A 17,927-nucleotide genomic window follows, 5' to 3' on the forward strand; every position below is an offset into this window, starting at 1 on the left:
GCAAGTTATATCCCACGTGGCCTTCTCCTTTGTGTCCTTCTCTGATTTCAACCCTGACAGGCATCATCAATTCTCGCTTAGACAACAGCAGGAGTGTTCTAATTGATCTCTCCATTTTCTTTTCTTTTCTTTCTTTCTTTCTTTTTTTTTAAGAGTCAGGGTCTCTATCTGTCACCCAGGCTGGAGTGTAGTGGTGTGATCTTGGCTCAGTGCAACCTCTGCCTCAGCCTCCTGAGTAGCTGGGATTACAGGTGTGCACCACCACGCCAAGTTAATTTTTTGTATTTTTAGTAGAGACGGAGTTTCTCCATGTTGGCCAGGTTGGCCTCCAACTCCTGACCTCAGGTGATCTGCCCGTCTCGGCCTCCCAAAGTGTTGGGATTACAGGCGTGAGCCACCATGCCTGGCCCTCATCTCTCCATTTTCATACTTGTCCTTCTTGTAATCCATTATTCAAGAAGCAATCAGAGTAATTTTTCCAAAATGTAAATCTCATCATATCTTTTCCTTGCTCAGAATTTTCTAGCAGCTCTCTACTGTACCAATAATAAAAAAACTAAACTTATTTTGGTCCTATATCTTTGTTCAATAAGTATTTGTTAAATAAACACACAGTCAACATGTATTTATTGAGTACATTTTATCGACTAGGCTCAGTCAACGCACATTTTTAGCTTCTGTCACACTCATGTCATCGTTGGAAGGAAAACTTCATCTTTATTCCTGATAGTTATTTCCATGGGAAGGGAGTCCCATTAGTGTCCCTGCGAGCCATCTTGCCCCTTTAGTCACAGGTAGTGATATGAGTCACATGAGTGGTAAACTGAGGAAGAATATGGTTATTCTTGGTTGAGCCTCAATTTTCTTCCTCTTAGCAGCTGGCAATATTTTTTTTATGTTCCTCCAGGGGACATAAAAGCCAGAGGGCTGGCTTATCCTCTGCCTCATCCAACATGGCCCACCACCAGGTGGGTCAGTCTGCCTAATTCTGGGTCCAATTATCAAGTCTATTTGGCTGTTACACTAAACTAAATTATTCATTATCAATAATAAACATGGTACTTTGGCTTTCATCTGCCATCTTTTGTTTACTTCTCAACATGTTCAGGACTCAGGTGGAGAAGGGTTGCTACTTACTGGGCTGCCTCAAAGACCTCAAATACCCTTGCAAAACAGGAGAAGCCAGTTGCATAAAGCCTGGTGCAGAGCTGCTGGCAACCCAAGGGTATAGCAATCTGGGACTCGAGAAGTGAAAGCTGTAATAGTGCAGTTGCCGCCTGAGCAAGGATCATGTGGGACTGACAGTGAAAACTGAAGTACAAATTTAGCAGCCGCATTTAGCCCAGAAGAATGTCTCCAGGAATGAATCATGAAGGGAATGTTGTCATTTGTGCAAAGAGACAGAGGGTTATAAGGGAAAAGGTGGCTAGAGAGTCTCATTTATGTTTATGAAAACAGATGGCCTTTTTGAAAAACAGAAAGCCAAAACAAAAGCATCATTTATTCCAGGAGTTAAGAGATTTTTCTATTGACATCACATCAAAAACCCATCTCTTAAGCTTTTTAACCCCCTGGGGAATTCATAAATAGCACTTCTTAAAATAAAAGCAAAATGAGTTTTCATAAAGATCTAAGTTACATAAGACTACCTTGGTCTCCCCGCCCCCATAACTTATTCTCCCTTTGTCTGTTCTTTGCCCGGGTGCTACTGAAAACCAACACTCTGCTGGGAAGGGTTTGCAAGAGAAGGCAAAGGTGAAACCTCGTACATGATGCTCTCGGGGGAGAGAGGTACTGACTCATACCTCCCTATGTCTCAGATACCCCTACAGCAAGCGAAAGACTGGGTTGGAATTTTGATTTTGTTTCCTCACTATCTTTAATTTCTTTTTCTTCAACCCATTCTTCCCTTTGTCTTCAGATTCTGATTTAAAATAAAAAAATCGACGCCTCTGCCTACAGTTACAGCTGTGCCTAGTGCGTGTCTTTCATTTGCTCTTCCAGATCCACTACTCTCCTTTTCCAGCCTGTTCTGTGCCCTGCAAGGCTGCTCTTTAACCACTGGGTCAACTGGGCTCTCTCGGGATTGCATCTGGGTTCAGCCAATGTGAGACTCAGGCAGGAGGCCTGAGGAGGTTGGGAGAAGAATGAGGTTAGGGTTTCTATTCTCCTGATGACCTCCCTGCTGGGAAATTACTGTGTTACTATGTAGGAAGGCACAACTCCTTTGGACAGCCTTTTGCTACAGCTATAATATTGCTACACCTCTCTCTAAGTTCCAGGAATTTCTCCTTCTCCTTGCTCATCAGGTCTAGGAGTGACGGCTCCCAGCCTCACTCTGTTAGCCTCAGGGTGCTTTGCCAACCTAAGTGGTTGTCCTTAATCCTGCTCATACTTTTAATATAATCCCTTCACTACACTCTTCTCCTCAATTACCCCATATGACAATGCCACTGTTTCTTGCCAGGATCCTAATTAATATACTATCTATCTCTATATTAATATCTCTATCAATAGATCTGTCTTTATTTGACTTCAAATAGAGCTCTATTTCTTTCTTTGCTTTCCCCATCAGACTTCTTGAACAAATGCCCTAGAAAGTTTGAGCTCAGCAGGGCATATTGGACCGTCAAACCTGGTGTTAACTAGTACAGGTTTTTTGGAGGTTAATTTGCCAAAGTATAGCAAAAACCTGTAAAAATGTCCAATGCCTATAGCTGAGAAATTATAATAATTCTAAAAAATATCCCAAGCAAGCCATGGATTTATATACAATTTTTTCCACAGGTGATATTAAAAACATTTAATGACTGGTATGGGCACTCACTAGTTGAAGTGGGGCAGGTTGTATTAATATATCAATGCCAACTGAATATCAGTGCTCAGTACTCACTGTAGTATTGAAAAGAAGAATAAATAAAAGGAGAAAACAACCTAAATGTCTAACAGCTAGAGAAATGTGAACAAACTCTGGCATTCCACAGGACGCAATACAATGCAGCCTTACAAAATGAGCCTAGAGATGAATATTTAATGACATGGAAAGGTAGACTACATGTCGTTAAATGAAAAAGAAGACCACAAAATTTAATGTGGAATGCAGTCCTGTGTTTAGAAATTAAAGGCAAACTTAGGTGTATATTTAGAGAGCTCAACAGTATTTATTTTAGTGTGATATGGTAATAATACTTTTAAAATTTTCTTCCATTCTCTTATCTATAGTTTCTAAATTTTCAAGAAAAAATAAGTATAATTTACTGATGAAGAAATATCACAATAAAATATATTTATAAAAATGTTCAGGCTGGGTGTGATGGCTGTAATCCCAGCATTTTGGGAGGCCAAGGCAGGAAGATCACTCGAGCCCAGGAGTTTGAGACCAGCCTGGGCAACACAGGGAGACCATGTCTCCACAAAAAATTAAAAACTTAGCTGGGTGGCACTAATGTTGGCACACACCTGTGGTCCCAGCTACTCGGGAGGAAGAGGTGGGTGGATCACCTGAACCCAGGAGGTTGAGGCTGCGGTGAGCTGTGATCACACCACTGCACTCCAGCCTGGGTGACAGAGGAAGACCTTGCCTCAAAATAAATAAATAAATGAATAAATCACCCAAGCAAGTTTTAGAGATGTGCTACTCAGATGTTCATAAAATATTTGTTGGGAATCTCTGATTATAAAGTGTTTACTCAATGTACTGCCCATAGGGTCGGTCATTTAACTGATGGCTTCTGGTCTCATTAAAGGTGGTTGCATTTCAAAACAGTGAGATGCCAATCCAACTGGGTCCTTGGGCCATCTTCTATACTCCATTTACTCCAGTTCCGCTCAATGGCCGCTGACCATCTGCCAAGAAAAAGATGTGTTCCACACTGAATCTGTTGCCTGAATCCTTAGCAATCCTTTTCAGATGTTCTATCTCCTGAACACTTAATATATTCCTAACAGATTGACTACATGTTATTAATAACTATATTGTATGTCAATCACACCATCTTCTGAGAGAAACTTTCCAAGTCAGTCATATTAAAAACCCAATTAAAAAAACTATTTAAAAGCCATTCTTTCTCAACAGTACTTTTAATTACTTGACACCTAATTATTTACTCCTTCATTTTTCACTCTGCCTCCTTTTCCAAAGGACTCAGTGAAACTAATTAGCCAACATGAAGCTGTATGTATATTCATGTGTATGAGAAGATACGTTCCTTTTAAACATGGATGTAACTACAGTATTTAGTATATAGTAACATATGTTATATTGTGTAGTCAGTGATAATAATATGGTATTTAGCACATATAAATACAATATTTTTATTCAGGAAGAGAAAGCATAGACCAAAGAATGCATCTAACATTGGTCTTAAGAACGGAGAATAAATGGTAATTTACTGAGGCTCCTGTAGGAGACCGGTCAGGGTGGGGCAGGTTCCTTTGCTTCTCTGATTGAAAGGATCACACTGCATCTACCTCTTGTTCAGCTAGATTCTCTGTTCTGGTTTCACCCCTTCTCCACTAACCACACCCCTGACAAACTAATCTTCACAATATGCAGACATGACCATGCCACTCATCTGCTCTAAGCCCTAACATGGTGACCCGTGGCCCAGAACAGTTGTTTTAAATGAATTGTGTAGACACTTTTTTTGTTCAAAGCAGTAGAAACTTTTCCTCCAAAACAAAATTTATATTGGTATTCAGTATATAAACAGATAAAAAAACTGTTCTAATTAAAGCAGGGGTGAAGGGTTGGAGCCCTCTTGGTTTTCAAAACTAGTGCACCCATCATCCTGCATGTAATTACTTTAGTGCTTCTCCACTAGACCGGTCTCTTTTCTCTTCTCTTTCTCCTCTCCTCTTCCTCTCCTCCACTTTTCTTTTCTTTTCTTTTCTTTTTTCCTTTTCCTTTTCTTTTCTTTCTTTTCCCCCTCCATATTTGAAGGCTCTCTGAGCACCCATAGGTATTGCTCTATATTCAGGGATCAAGAATAAACAGACAAAGCCCCTACTTCGATGTTAGAGTCTAAGGTGGAAGTCAGATTACAAACAAAAATCCTGACACGTTAGATGATGATCAATATTATGGAGGAAAATAGAGTGGGATAAGGAGGAAAGAGGGTATGATTAGGGCAGGAATATCTCTCTGATAAGGTGGCATTAGGTAGGGGCCTGAGGGAATGGGGCAGCTATCCCTGCAGGCAGCTGGGGCAATAAAGGTCCAGCAGGTGCAAGGGTGCCTGGCACATAGGAGGAGCAGCAAGGAGGTGGGTGTGGCTAGATTAAAGTGAGCCAAGGACAGAGGGAGGAGATGGGAGCACAGCATCAGGGTGGGCCCTGCTGTGACAGATGTGTAGAGCCCCATGGGATATGACAGCAATTTTAGCTTTTCCTCTGAGATGGGGAATCTTTGGAAGGTTTTAGGCAGCGGAGTGATGTGAACAGATTGAAGAAGAGCAAAGAGGAAGCAGGAAGAACAGGTAGGAGGCTCCTGGAATAACCTAGGAGAGAGATGGCCAAGGTGAAGGTGTGAAGGTGAAAGGAAGTAGTCCGATCATATACTTCACATACTTTTGAAGGCAAAACTGAAGATATCTGCTGATGGGTTGGATGTGGGATGTGAGAGAAAGGGGAGACAAAGAAACTCTAAGGTGTTTTGCCTGAGTGAAGCAAGGAATAGAACTAACACAGGAAGAGCAGGTTGGCAAGCAGGTGGGAAAAAATCAGGGAACAGGCTTTGTGCATGTTAGGTTTGAGAAGAACTGTTGCCTGTTTAGAGGGATATAGAAACTGGAGTTTAGGGCAGAGGTCCAGACTAGAGATATACATCTGGAAGTCATCGATAGATAGACTGATTTAAACCTGGAGGTTGTATAAGATCTCCAAGGGAGTGTAGAACAGAAAGAAGAGCCCTGGGGCACCCTGGCATTTAGAGGATTCAAGAGGAGGAAGAACCAGTGAAAGAGGTGGAAGAAGTAGTGAGTAGTGCGGTGAGGCAGAACCAGGGGAGAGTAGAGTGCCTGAGCAAACAAAAAGGAAATGCTCCAGAAGGAGCGTGAAATCAGCCATGTAAATAGTTTGAGTCATAGGAGAACTGAGCAAGGACCACTGGATATAGCAACATGCAGGTCCTGGGGCCCTTGACAGGAGCAGTGTTGGAAGGATGGCGAGGAGAAAGGTTGACTGGAGTTCCTCAAGGACAGAGGCCACCTCTCATTCACTTCTCTCTCCCCCATGCCCACCCACAGGGTTCAGCACAGTACCTGGCACATAGTAGGCAATAAGAAATACCTGTCAGTGGGTGAGCCATCACCCCCATGAAGTCACCAAACTTTTATTTTTCCCTGCTCATAGGATACACTGTTTCGTAGAAATGATCCAGTCTTTTCATATGTGTATGTATCTGGCTAGAAGAAAGTAGGAGAGGAAATCAAATAAAAAATTGTATCTTGCTTCCAAAGGGTCAGTGAGGGCTGCCCTTATTTACAAAAGACTTCATATTATTTCTGCAGAGTAAGGCTGGTACAAGGAAGTCAGTACCTTTAATCGCCTATGCATGGAAAATGTTCTAATGTTAGCAACAACAACCACAACAATGATGATGATGATATACTATATTTTGTACATTTTGGAAGAAGCTATCATATGCATCACCTCACTTCTCCTCCTTGCCAATTACCTCACAATGTTTGAAAGCGCTGCTGGCCTTATATAGTCCGCTAAGGGACATTTGTATTTAAAGAGCACAGTAAACTCTCTTAGGTCAGAGGTCTGCAAACTGCAAATGATGGCCGCTGGTTTTTAAATCAAGTTTTATTGGAACACAGTCACAACCATTTATTTGCATACTGTCAACATCTGCTTTCATACCAGAACAGCAGAGTTGAGTAGTTGTGACAGAGTCCCAACAAAGTCAGAAATCTTCACTATCTAGCTCTTTACAGAAAAAGTCTGCCAACCTCTGTTTTAGATAAGCTAAACTGGAGGCCTTCAAAACAAGACGATTAAGATAGTCCATTGGAATTTGGGGATAAAATATTTGAACATCTCTCTCTTTTTAATTTTAAGAAAGGAAGCATTAAACTTAGCTAATATTTAGTACATGCATTGAGAATAAGTCATGAATGTAATTTATAAATAAAATTGCAAATATTGAGGATGTGTACTCCAAAAACATTTATTGTTAAGGACAGATGATAAAAAGTTTGAAGACCAAGCAAGTGATTCAATAAAGAGTCTGACATATAGGAGGTGCTCAAAATGGTTTGGAATAATATTAGTTAACATTTACTGAATATCTAGCCTGTTTTAAGAGCAGAGCTATAGGCTTTACAAGCATTTTTCTCATTTAAATCAACAACCTTCCGATGAAAATGGTATTATATCCCTGTTCCATTTTACAGATTAAGAAACTGAAGCTTAGTGAGATTAAAGATCTCTTTACCATGGGACACAGTGAGAAAACGGTAGCTTTGGGAATTGAATCATGATCTCTCTGTTTCCAGAACCTCAGGTCTGGGCTTGCAAATTGCCCTGCAGTTTTAATGGTGCTATTTTACATAAATATGTTTTAGGTACAGGCTTAAAAGTAACCAAAGCAGTGTGGAAAGGGAAAACATTGATTTTGCATCTTAAGTTTATTAACAAGGTTCTAAAAATGCATTTTGGCAAAAAGGGGGAAAAAAAAAAAACAAGGTGAGAGCAGATCCCTGGAACCTCCCCTGTATTTATGATTCACCCTTCACTCTTACGTGTCTGAGTGTGGAGCTTCTGTAACTATCATACGAGGAATATGGCCATGAGGTAGACAGTCAAAGCCTGGAATTAGACATGGGTTTCCTCACAGAAACCTTATGGCACATACGATCTATAGATTCCAAAGGTTGAAGAAGCATCATAGTGCAGTGTTCAACAGCCAACTAGTCAGGCAGAACTGGATTTTGCTCCATTATGAACTAGCAGCATTGCATTGGGCAAGTTCTTTAATCTCTCTAAGTATCAGGGTTCTCATTTATACAGTGAGAACAATACTGCACACTTTGCAGGCCTTCTGGAACACTTAGTAATTGTGTGTGGGGTTAATCATAACTATACTTAAACATATTTTTTATATTTGTTTTCAGTAATTTGTGTTGTCTGAATATTTTTGTAACAATGCAGTTAAACATAAATAAGACTGTCTGGGCATGGTGGCATGCACCTGTAATTTCAGCTACTTGGGATGATGAGGCAGGAGGATCCCTTGAGCCTAAGAGCTCAAGATCAGCCTGGACAACACAGTGAGCCCACATCTCAAAAATAAATAAATAAGACAAATAGATTATCTGAATAGTCATACACACACACACACACACACGTATGTATGTATATCTAAACACATATATTTATGTGTATATATGTATATACATATATAAAAAAATTGTATTAATCATTAATAATCTTCCAAAAAAGAAAGCACCAGGCCCAGATGTGTTCACTGTTGAATTCTACCAAACATGTATGGGAGAAATTATGCCAATTGTCTACAATGTCTTCTAGGAGACAGAAGCAGAGTGAATTCTTCCTAACTCATTCCATGAGGCCAGCGTTACCCTAATGACAAAACCAGAAAAGACATTACAAGAAAATAAAACTACAAAAATAAAAAATAAAAAAATAAAACTATCTCTCATGAGCACAGATACCAAAATCTTCAACAAAATATTAGCAAATAAAATCCAACAATGTATATGAAAAACTACATACCATGACTAAATGGGATTTATCCCAGGTATGGAAGGCTGGTACAACATTCAAAAATTGATTAATATAATCCATCACATCAACAGGCTAAGAAAGAAAAATCAAATATCAATAGATGCAGAAAAAGCATTTGGCAAAATTCAACACTCATTTATGACAAAACCTCTCAGTAAATGAGGAATAGAAGGGAACTTCCTCAACTTGATAAAGAGCATCTACAAAAAAATCTACTGGTAATATCATATTTAATGGTGAAAAACTCAAAGCTTTTCTGCTAAAAATCAGGAAGAAAGCCAAGGTGTCCTCTCACACCACTACTTTTTAATATTTTACAGGATGTCCTAGCTAAAACAATAAGACAAGAAAAGGAAATAAAAGGTATATAGATTGGGAAGAAAGAAATAAAACTTTGTTCACAGATAATATAATTGCCTATGTAGCAGTCCTGAAAGAACTGATTAAAAAAAAAAAAAAAAAGAAAAGAAAGAAAGAAACTCCTGGAACTAATAAGCAATTATAGCAAGGTTGCAGGATACAAAGTTAACATACAAAAGTCAATCGCTTTCCTATGCATCAGCAATGAACAAGGTGAATTTAAAATTAAAAACACTTCACCTTTTACATTAGCAGCACCCAAATGAAATGCTTAGGTATAAACGTGACAAAATACGTACAATATATGAGGAAAACTACAAAATTCTGATGAAAGATTAAAGAACTAAAAAAAAACTCTTCCATGTTTATAAACAGGATAACTCAAAATTGTCAAGATGTCCGTTATTCCCAACTGTATCTATAGACTCAATGCAATCCCAATCAAAATCCCAGCAAGTTGTTTTGTGATTGTTGACAAAATGAGTCTATACTTGAGATAGACAGCAAAAGATCCATAATAGCCAACTCAACATTGGAGAAGAATAAAGACAGAGGACTGACATTACTGAACTTCGAGACTTACTATAAAGTTACAATAAACAAGACAGCATGGTATTGGAAAAAGCAAACACAAATACATCAATGGAACAGAATAGAGAACCCAGAAATAAATCTACATAAATACAGTCAACTGATTTTTGACAACAGAGCAAAGGCAGTTTAATGGCACAAACATAATATTTTCAACAAATGGTGTAGGAACAACTGGACATCCACATACCAAAAAATTAATCTAGACTCAGACCTCATTCCCTTCACAAGAATTAACTCAAAATGCATCATAGATCTAAATGTAAAATGCAAAACTACAAAACACCAAGCAAATAACATAGGAGAAAACCTAGGTGACCTTGGATATGGTGATGACTTTTTAGATGCAATGCCAAAAGCACAATTCATGAAAGAAATAATTGATAAGCTAGACATTAAAATTAAAAACTTGTGCTGTCTGAAAAATGATATGATGAGAATGAGAAGACACGCCATAGACTGAGAGAAAATATTTGCAAAAGACTACCTAGTGAAGGACTGTTATCCAAAATATCCAAAGAACTCTTGAAATTCAACAATAAGAAAACAACCTGATTTAAAATTGGGCAAAAAGTCTGAACAGGTGTATCATCAAAGGAGATATTCAGATGGCAATTAAACATATAAAATGATGTTCAGCATCATATGCCAGTAGAGAATTGCAAATTAAAACAACAAAATACTAATACAAACCTATTAGAATGGCAAAAATCCAAAACGCTGACATCAAATGCTAGTGAGGATGTGGAGCAACAGGAATTTTCATTCATTGCTCGTGGGAATGCATAATGGTACAGCTACTTTGGAAGACAGTTTGGCAGTTTCTTAAGCAACTAAACACATTCTTATTGTACGATCCAGCAGCTGCACTCCTTGGTATTTACCCAAATGAATTGAAAACTTATGTCCAGAAAAAAAAACAGCATACGAATGTGTATAGTACTTTTATTAATAATTGCCAAAACTTGGAAGCAACCAAGATGTCTTTAAGTAGATAAATAAATAAATAATCTATGGTACATCCAGACAATGGAACATTATTTAACACTAAAGTAAATGAGCTATCAAGCCAATGAAAAGACATGGAGGAAACTTAAATGCTCATTAAGTGAAGGAAGTGAATCCGAAAAGTCTACGTCCTGCATGATTCCCACTGACATTCTGGAAAAAGCAAGGCTTTGAAGGCAGTGAAAAGATCAGTGGTTGCCAGGGATTGGAGAGAGGAAGGATGAATAGGCAGAACACAGAGGATTTTTTAGAATAGTGAAACTATTCTGTACGACAGTGGCAGATACATGACATTATATACATTTGTCAAAACTCATAGAATGTACAATACCAAGAGTGAACCCCAATGTGAGCTGTGGACTTTGGGTGATAATGATGTGTCAATGTAGGTTCATCAGTGGTAACAAATGTACCACTCTGGTTTGGGATATTGATAGTGGGAAAGGTTGTGTGTGTGGGCACAGAAGACAGAAGGGGACTCCATTTTTTCCATTCAATTATTTTGCTGTGAACCTAAGACTTCTCTTGAAAATAAAGTTTCTTAATTTTCAAAAAGAGAGAAATAAAATGAATGAATGATGACTCAAAAGAGAGAAATAAAATGAATAAATGAATGACTCACTCTACACTTCATGTGCATTAGGATGACTTATCAAAAAAAACAGAAAATAACAAGTGTTGGCAAAAATGCAGAAAAATTGGAACCCTTATGCATTACTGTTGGGAATGTAAAATAGAGTCGCTGCTATGAAAAAATGCATGGTAACTCCTCAATTTAATTAAAAAAGAATGATCTTATGATCCAACTATTCCATTCTTGAATATATACCCAAAGAACTGAGAGCAGGGACTTGAACAGATGTTTGTACATCTATGTTCACAACAGCATTATTCACAACAGTCAAAAGAGGAATCAATCCTCAAGTCCATGGTCAGATAGCTGGATAAAGAAAATGCGGTCTATGCATACAAAGTAATATTATTCAGCTTTATAAAGGGAGGAAATTCTGACACATGTTATAATATGGATGGACCTAAAGCAGCAGCCCCCAACCTTTTTGGTACCAGGGTCTGGTTTTGTGGAAGATAATTTTTCCACAGATAGTGGAGGAGGATGGTTTTGGGATGAACCTGTTGGACGTCAGATCATCAGGTATTAGATTCCCCTTAAGGAGTGTGCAACCTAGATCCCTCCATGCTCAGTTAACAATAGGGTTCACACTCCTGAGAGAATTTAATGCCCCCACTGATCTGATAGGAGGCAGAGCTCAAGTGGTATTGCTCTCCGCGGCCTGCTGCTCACCTCCTGCTGTGCGGCTAGGTTCCTAAACCCTTACTGGTACTGGTCTGGGTATGGGGCATGGAGTAGGAGTGTAGGGGTGGGGGTTAGAGGGGATGGGAACCCCTAACCCAGGGGACATTATGACAAGGGAAAGAAGCCAATCACAAAAGGACAAACACCATATGATTCCACTTATGTGAGGTACCTAGAGCCGTCGAATTCCCAGAGACAGAAAGTAGAATGGGAGTTGCCAGGGGCTGGAGGGAAGGCAGCAGGGACAGTTATTGTTTAATGGGCATAGAGTTTCAGTTTGGAGGATGAAAGAATTCTGGAGATGGACAGTTGTACAACAATGTGAATGTATTTAATGCCACTGGACTGTACACTTAAAAATGGTCAAAATGTTAAATTGTATGTTAGATGTATTTTACCACAATTTTAGAAATTTAAGCAAGTAAGCCTCTCAATATTCTATACTAAGGTACAAATGACAGATACAGCTTATGTCTTATATTCTGATCAAAACGAACAGTACATTTCTTTGAAACATAAAAAACACATATTGAGCTGGGCACAGTGGCTCCTGCCTGTAATCCCAGCACTTTGGGAGGCTGACGGGGAGGATCGCTTGAGCCCAGGAGTTTGAGACCAGCCTGGGCAACACAGCAAAACCCTGCCTCTAAAAATCATGAAAACATTAGCTGGACATGGTGGCACATGCCTGCAGTCCCATCTGCTTGAGAGGCTGAAGTGGGAGGATTGCTTGAGCCCTGGGTGTCGAGGCTGCAGTGAGCTGAGATCGTACTACTGCACTCTCCAGCTTGAGTGACAGAGCGAGACTCTGTCTCACAAAAAAAAAAAAAAAAAAAAAAAAAAAAAAAAAAAACTAAAAAAAAACCCAAAACAAAAAACAGCAACAACAAAATCTCACAAATGTTTAAAATGCAAGAAAAAAGTCCTTTGCTTCTTAGTCCATGACTTTGAAAAGTGACAGACGAGAAGATTATAGTCTCGTATCTGAGGCAGCATCCAACAAGATAATTGGGCCCAGTTAAATCACCAGCCAATTTTCATATTGTATCACCAGCAAATGGCATGGCGCCACTTGACTCTTGGTGCCAGGAGGAGACAATCAATGTGGAATTTTCCACAGAAACCTATTTACCATGAGTATTGGCATACACCATTTAACTTTCACATTGCTTGGACCATGTGAAAGCTGAACAATCATTGCCCAGGGTTGGAGGTGCAATTGCCTATGCCTACCCCCAAATTCTTCATTCCGATGAAATCATAAACCTTACCAGTCCTTAGAAAAAGTACATTGGCCTTGGAAGAAAAATATCATTTACCCTGCAGAGAGTCTTTCCCTTTTCAAAATTCCTTCTGATATAGTTTCCTAAAATCTCCAGAAACACCTGCCAAAGAGGTAATGTTCATAACGACAATGATGATGATAATGCAGTTATCCCCAAGTCTGAGTGCCATTTCTGTGCCAGGGACAGAGTGTGGCATTTTACATGTATAGAAGGGTTAGTTTCATTGTCCCAGTGATCTTTCCAAGCAAATATTTTTCATCTCACTTTTAAAGACGAAAAAATTGAGTTTCAAAGAAATGAAGTAATGTGTCCAAGGTAAAGTGGCAAAGCTAGGATTTAAATCCAGATCTCTTTAACTGCAAAAACTATATTCTTTCCTTTATACTATACTACTTTTACTAATATGCCTATGTCTTGGATGAATACCACCACCTTGCCATGCCTTATGCTTGTCATTGGCTAAGCTAGTGACCAGGCTGGGAGTTGTGGCTCACAATGGAGATGCCCTCAGTAAGAGAAATGAGACAGGAATCCAGCATACAGCCGCCCGCCCTGAGCACTTCTTCCAACACTCGCCATCAACAGAGCCTTGTAGCAACAATTGCATCTGTTTATCAAGCAACTGTTGTACAAGGAACTAGAGCAGAGTCTTTACATGCTTTATCTCTAAGCCTTATAGCAATTCCAGAAAGCAGTTATGTTATCCTCATTTTATAGATGAGGCTGAGAAAGGTAAATGACATGCAAAACGAAACAGCTAGTCAGTGGCTAACTTTCCTCCTCTTACTGTAATGCCTCATGGCAGTAACCCAGAGCCAGTTTACGGAGAAAAGCAGAGGGTGGTGAAATGATAAATTACGCTATCACCAATGAGACAGGCAATCTGGAGGAATTAAATATTGGGGGCTGGGGTAGGATGATGAGGGCAAAGAGACCCTTACCATCCTGAATTTTTTAAAGAAATTGCCTAAGTTTTCTAGACCTATGCAAATAAATACCATGTGTTATTGTTCCTAGAATAAACTGCTTTGAAGCTATACTTGAATGCACTGAGATTACTGATTCACCTGCTTCCAGTGTATATTATTAAGCACACAGCTCTAATTTATTGCATCTGAAACAGCCCCTCGGAGCCCGATTCTCTGGCCATTGGCTTTGGTGAAAGATTCTCCTCAGATCATGTATTTACATTGCAGGTGATATTATAGAAAAGGTTTTGTTAAGAAACTCTCACAGGAGAGTAGAGTAATTTATACGAGATATTTGGACATGCTCCTTAGCCCCATTGCCCAATCCCTTCTCATTCCTCCCCTTCATTCTTGTTCTGAATGTTAAACTTTTATACACACTGCTCTAATGATCTGATAATGCTTTTGGGTTAATATGTTTTGGCTGTTGAACTCCAGGGCAACGACCTGAGCCTCATCTATTAATTTGACTATGAGAGAGGTTCAAGATACAGTAGTTACAATAATCCTTTCCACTGGGGATAAAAGGAAAAGTGCAAGACTAAGAATAGCAGCACACATAAATAAAACACAGTTTCTTCCTATCTGTCAGGAAGATGAGGCAACCACTGGGCTAGCTACTTGCTAATGTGGTATCCACAACTCCTGCCCAACCCATGCATAGGTCCTTAATAATTAATCCTGGACCCACTCAGTCAGAAAGTGCTTCCTAAATAACCTTTTGTCAATAGTGGTTTGAATTAAGACCAAGTTCTAGATGCAATAGTGTTCAATGGATAGGCTTTGTGCACACCCCTCCTCCCATGACTGCCTCCTTAGGCAGGACACTAGTGAGACTATACACGGAAAGGAATTTTACTCAATTTGTTATGAGATGAATGGTGCCTCCCACCAATTCATATGTTGAAGTCCTAACCCCCAGTACCTCAGAATGTGATTGTATTTGGAGACAGGGCCTTAAAAAAGTTAATCAAGGTAAAATGAGGTCATATGATTGGTCCCTACCCCAGTACAACTGGTGTCCTTATAAGAAGAAATTAGGACACAGATACACAGAGGAAAGACCATGTGAGGACATGGTGAGAAGACAGTCATTTGCAAGCCAAGGAAGGCCTCAGAAGAAACCAACCCTTCAGGCACCTTGATCTTGGACTTCCAGCCTCCAGAATGGAATGCAATTAATTTCTGTTTAAGCCACTCAGTCTATGCTACTTTGTTATGGCAGCCTAGCAGATTACATATGATTCTACTCATCTGCAAAGAACAGTATTTCAGTAGAGCTTGGGAGGGAGAAAAACTCACTGTTGTTTAGCTTTGCCTGCATGCCAAACACTCACCTACGAGACCTCATTTAATCCACACAACTGCTGGGACATTTGCACTTTCCAACCACGAGCTCTCTTTACGAAGGGCTTCTGTGAACTTACTTCCTCCACAGCTGCAAATTTTAAAGTCAATTGTAGATAAAGTATGACTCTCACTTGTCATGGGAATTTGGGGAAACAAGAAACTGAAGACTAGGAATTGAGAAGAGAAGTGGGAGAGTCCAAGTCCAGAAATCTGAGGATCTGGTAAAAGCTATAGAACTCCTCCTCAGGAAAAGACATCCATGGCCATGAATTCAGAATGCTGACTTCAATTTCAAGGGTTAGTACACACTTGGAAACTCACTCACAGACTCTGCAGGATTCATAGACTCCAGCTGATGAACCCTAGAGTAGAGAGTTTCAGTGAAGTCCTAGTAGAGAGGAGATGATGGAGGTGGGGAAAAGGGAGAAGAGAGGAGGAGAGGAAGAAGGAGGGAAGGAGAGGAGAGAGGAGGGGACAAGGAAGGAAGGAAGGGAGAATGGAGGAGTGAGGAGAGGAGAAAAGCAAAGAAGAAGGAAGGGAAGAATAAAGGAGAAGGGGAGAGAGCAGAAGAGGAGTGAGGACGGGTATGGGGAAGAGGAGAAAAGAGAGAGAGGAGGGAATGGGGAGAGGAGGTGCAGTAGAAAAGGGAGGAGGGGATGAGAAGGGGCTGGGATCTGTCCACACTTGTCCAGGCAGGGCTAAAGCCAAGGATAGGGTGTGGTGATTGCAAATTCAAGTCTGGACCTCAGAAAGGCAATCAGTACTGGGGGACGATATGTGGGGAAATCTTTGCACATGTTACCTGCAAGGATGCGTAATAAACATTTAAACATGTCACTGAAATAATGAAAGAGGGAATATAAGGAATTCCTAGTCCTCATGGAAATTATTAGTATGAAATTCACAGGTACTAAAATAGGTGTAATTGGCACAATTCCTTAGGTGGGACACCTTTCTTGTTGAATTTTAGGAATGTAAAAACATGGGTAAGGGCTTAGCAAGTCATTTAAAATACTATTTTGTATGAATGTAAACACAGATATGCTATGGCACAGAATGCAAACTTTCATGTAGTCATAATTTGTGATTTTGAATAAGGTACTTTAACTCCAACAGTTTCAATTCCCACATTCATAAAAAAATCTAAGAGGAACTAAGAAGTGATGTGACACACATAACTCTCAGCATTTATTAGGTATTTGGCAAACACAAGATCCCTTCCCTTTTTCATAGGCAGTTAGTCCCCATCTCTCTGTGTTCCCACCCCAGTCTCCTGCTCCTCCATCACACAAGGATTTATCATAATTATAGGATTTATGTCTGTTTCTCCAATGAAGGAGTATGCTTCCTTAGAGTAGGGACTGTGTCCTGTTCCTTTCTGATTCCTAGGCCTTAGCACCATGTCAGCATACAGTAGGCGTTCATCAAACACAGCAAATGAATCAAACATACCTTTTTCAAACACTCTTGTGATGTCCTGTGACAGCTCTTCCAATGTCATTTAGCACTACTCTCTTTCCTAGAATGAGAGCCCCCTGAAGTCCAAAGCTAGGTCTTGACCGTCTTTTTATGCTCTGGGTATGTAGTGCCTGTGTAAGGTGTTGTAGGGCCTCCATAAGTATTTGCCAAGTGAATTTTACTTTGATTTGAAATGGAACCAAAGCTAATATTGACTGACCACAGCTGGCAAGAATAATAGAAGAGAGGCCTGAGAGCGCAACATCAGAAGTTGCCCAGTCCTGCTGGTTCTGCCAAGTCAGACCTGCCTGCACAGCCTCCCTTGATGGCCCCGCTCCTGGTGTCAGATTACAGAGCATTCTGGGATCTCTATACCACTGATGGTTAGAATAAATACTTTAGAGGCAGTCAGTCACTTGTAGGCTTAGAGGTTGCTTTTCCACATGTAGCAGGATTTAGATAGAGATGATTCCCATTCTATTTAAATAGTGCCCCTTCTAGGCAGCCTTCTGGAACCTTCAGTCCGAGCAACATGAATCTCTCCCTTCTCTGTGCTCCTACTGCAGCTTGAAAGGAAAAAAAAAAACTCCTCTAACTTTATCCCCATTACAGGGTACTCCCCTGTTTGCCTGTTTGTCTTACTTGGTAGACCTCACCACCATGGCATTTTAAAAGATGGTCACATTTTTCACTTAGACACAAACTCCCGTTGCTGCCTCTTGCCAGCTACCACTTAAATTGCCCTGGGCACTGTGTTTATGCCTCAAGTCTCAGCTTCCTCATAAGTAAAATGGGCATAAGAAGGCCTGTGTCACACTTGGCAAGAGGCTTAAGTGA

At 39.9% G+C, this 17,927-nt stretch overlaps 1 protein-coding gene across 1 annotated transcript in view; it reads right to left on the reverse strand.

Moving 5' to 3' along the window:
* The window catches only part of TENM4 (teneurin transmembrane protein 4), a 3,098,737-nt gene that overhangs the window by 521,725 nt on the left and 2,559,085 nt on the right, over positions 1-17,927 (reverse strand). The window lies entirely within an intron of this gene.

This window comes from Macaca thibetana, chromosome 14 (assembly GCF_024542745.1).
Source record: "Macaca thibetana thibetana isolate TM-01 chromosome 14, ASM2454274v1, whole genome shotgun sequence".
Classification (NCBI taxonomy): domain Eukaryota; kingdom Metazoa; phylum Chordata; class Mammalia; order Primates; family Cercopithecidae; genus Macaca; species Macaca thibetana.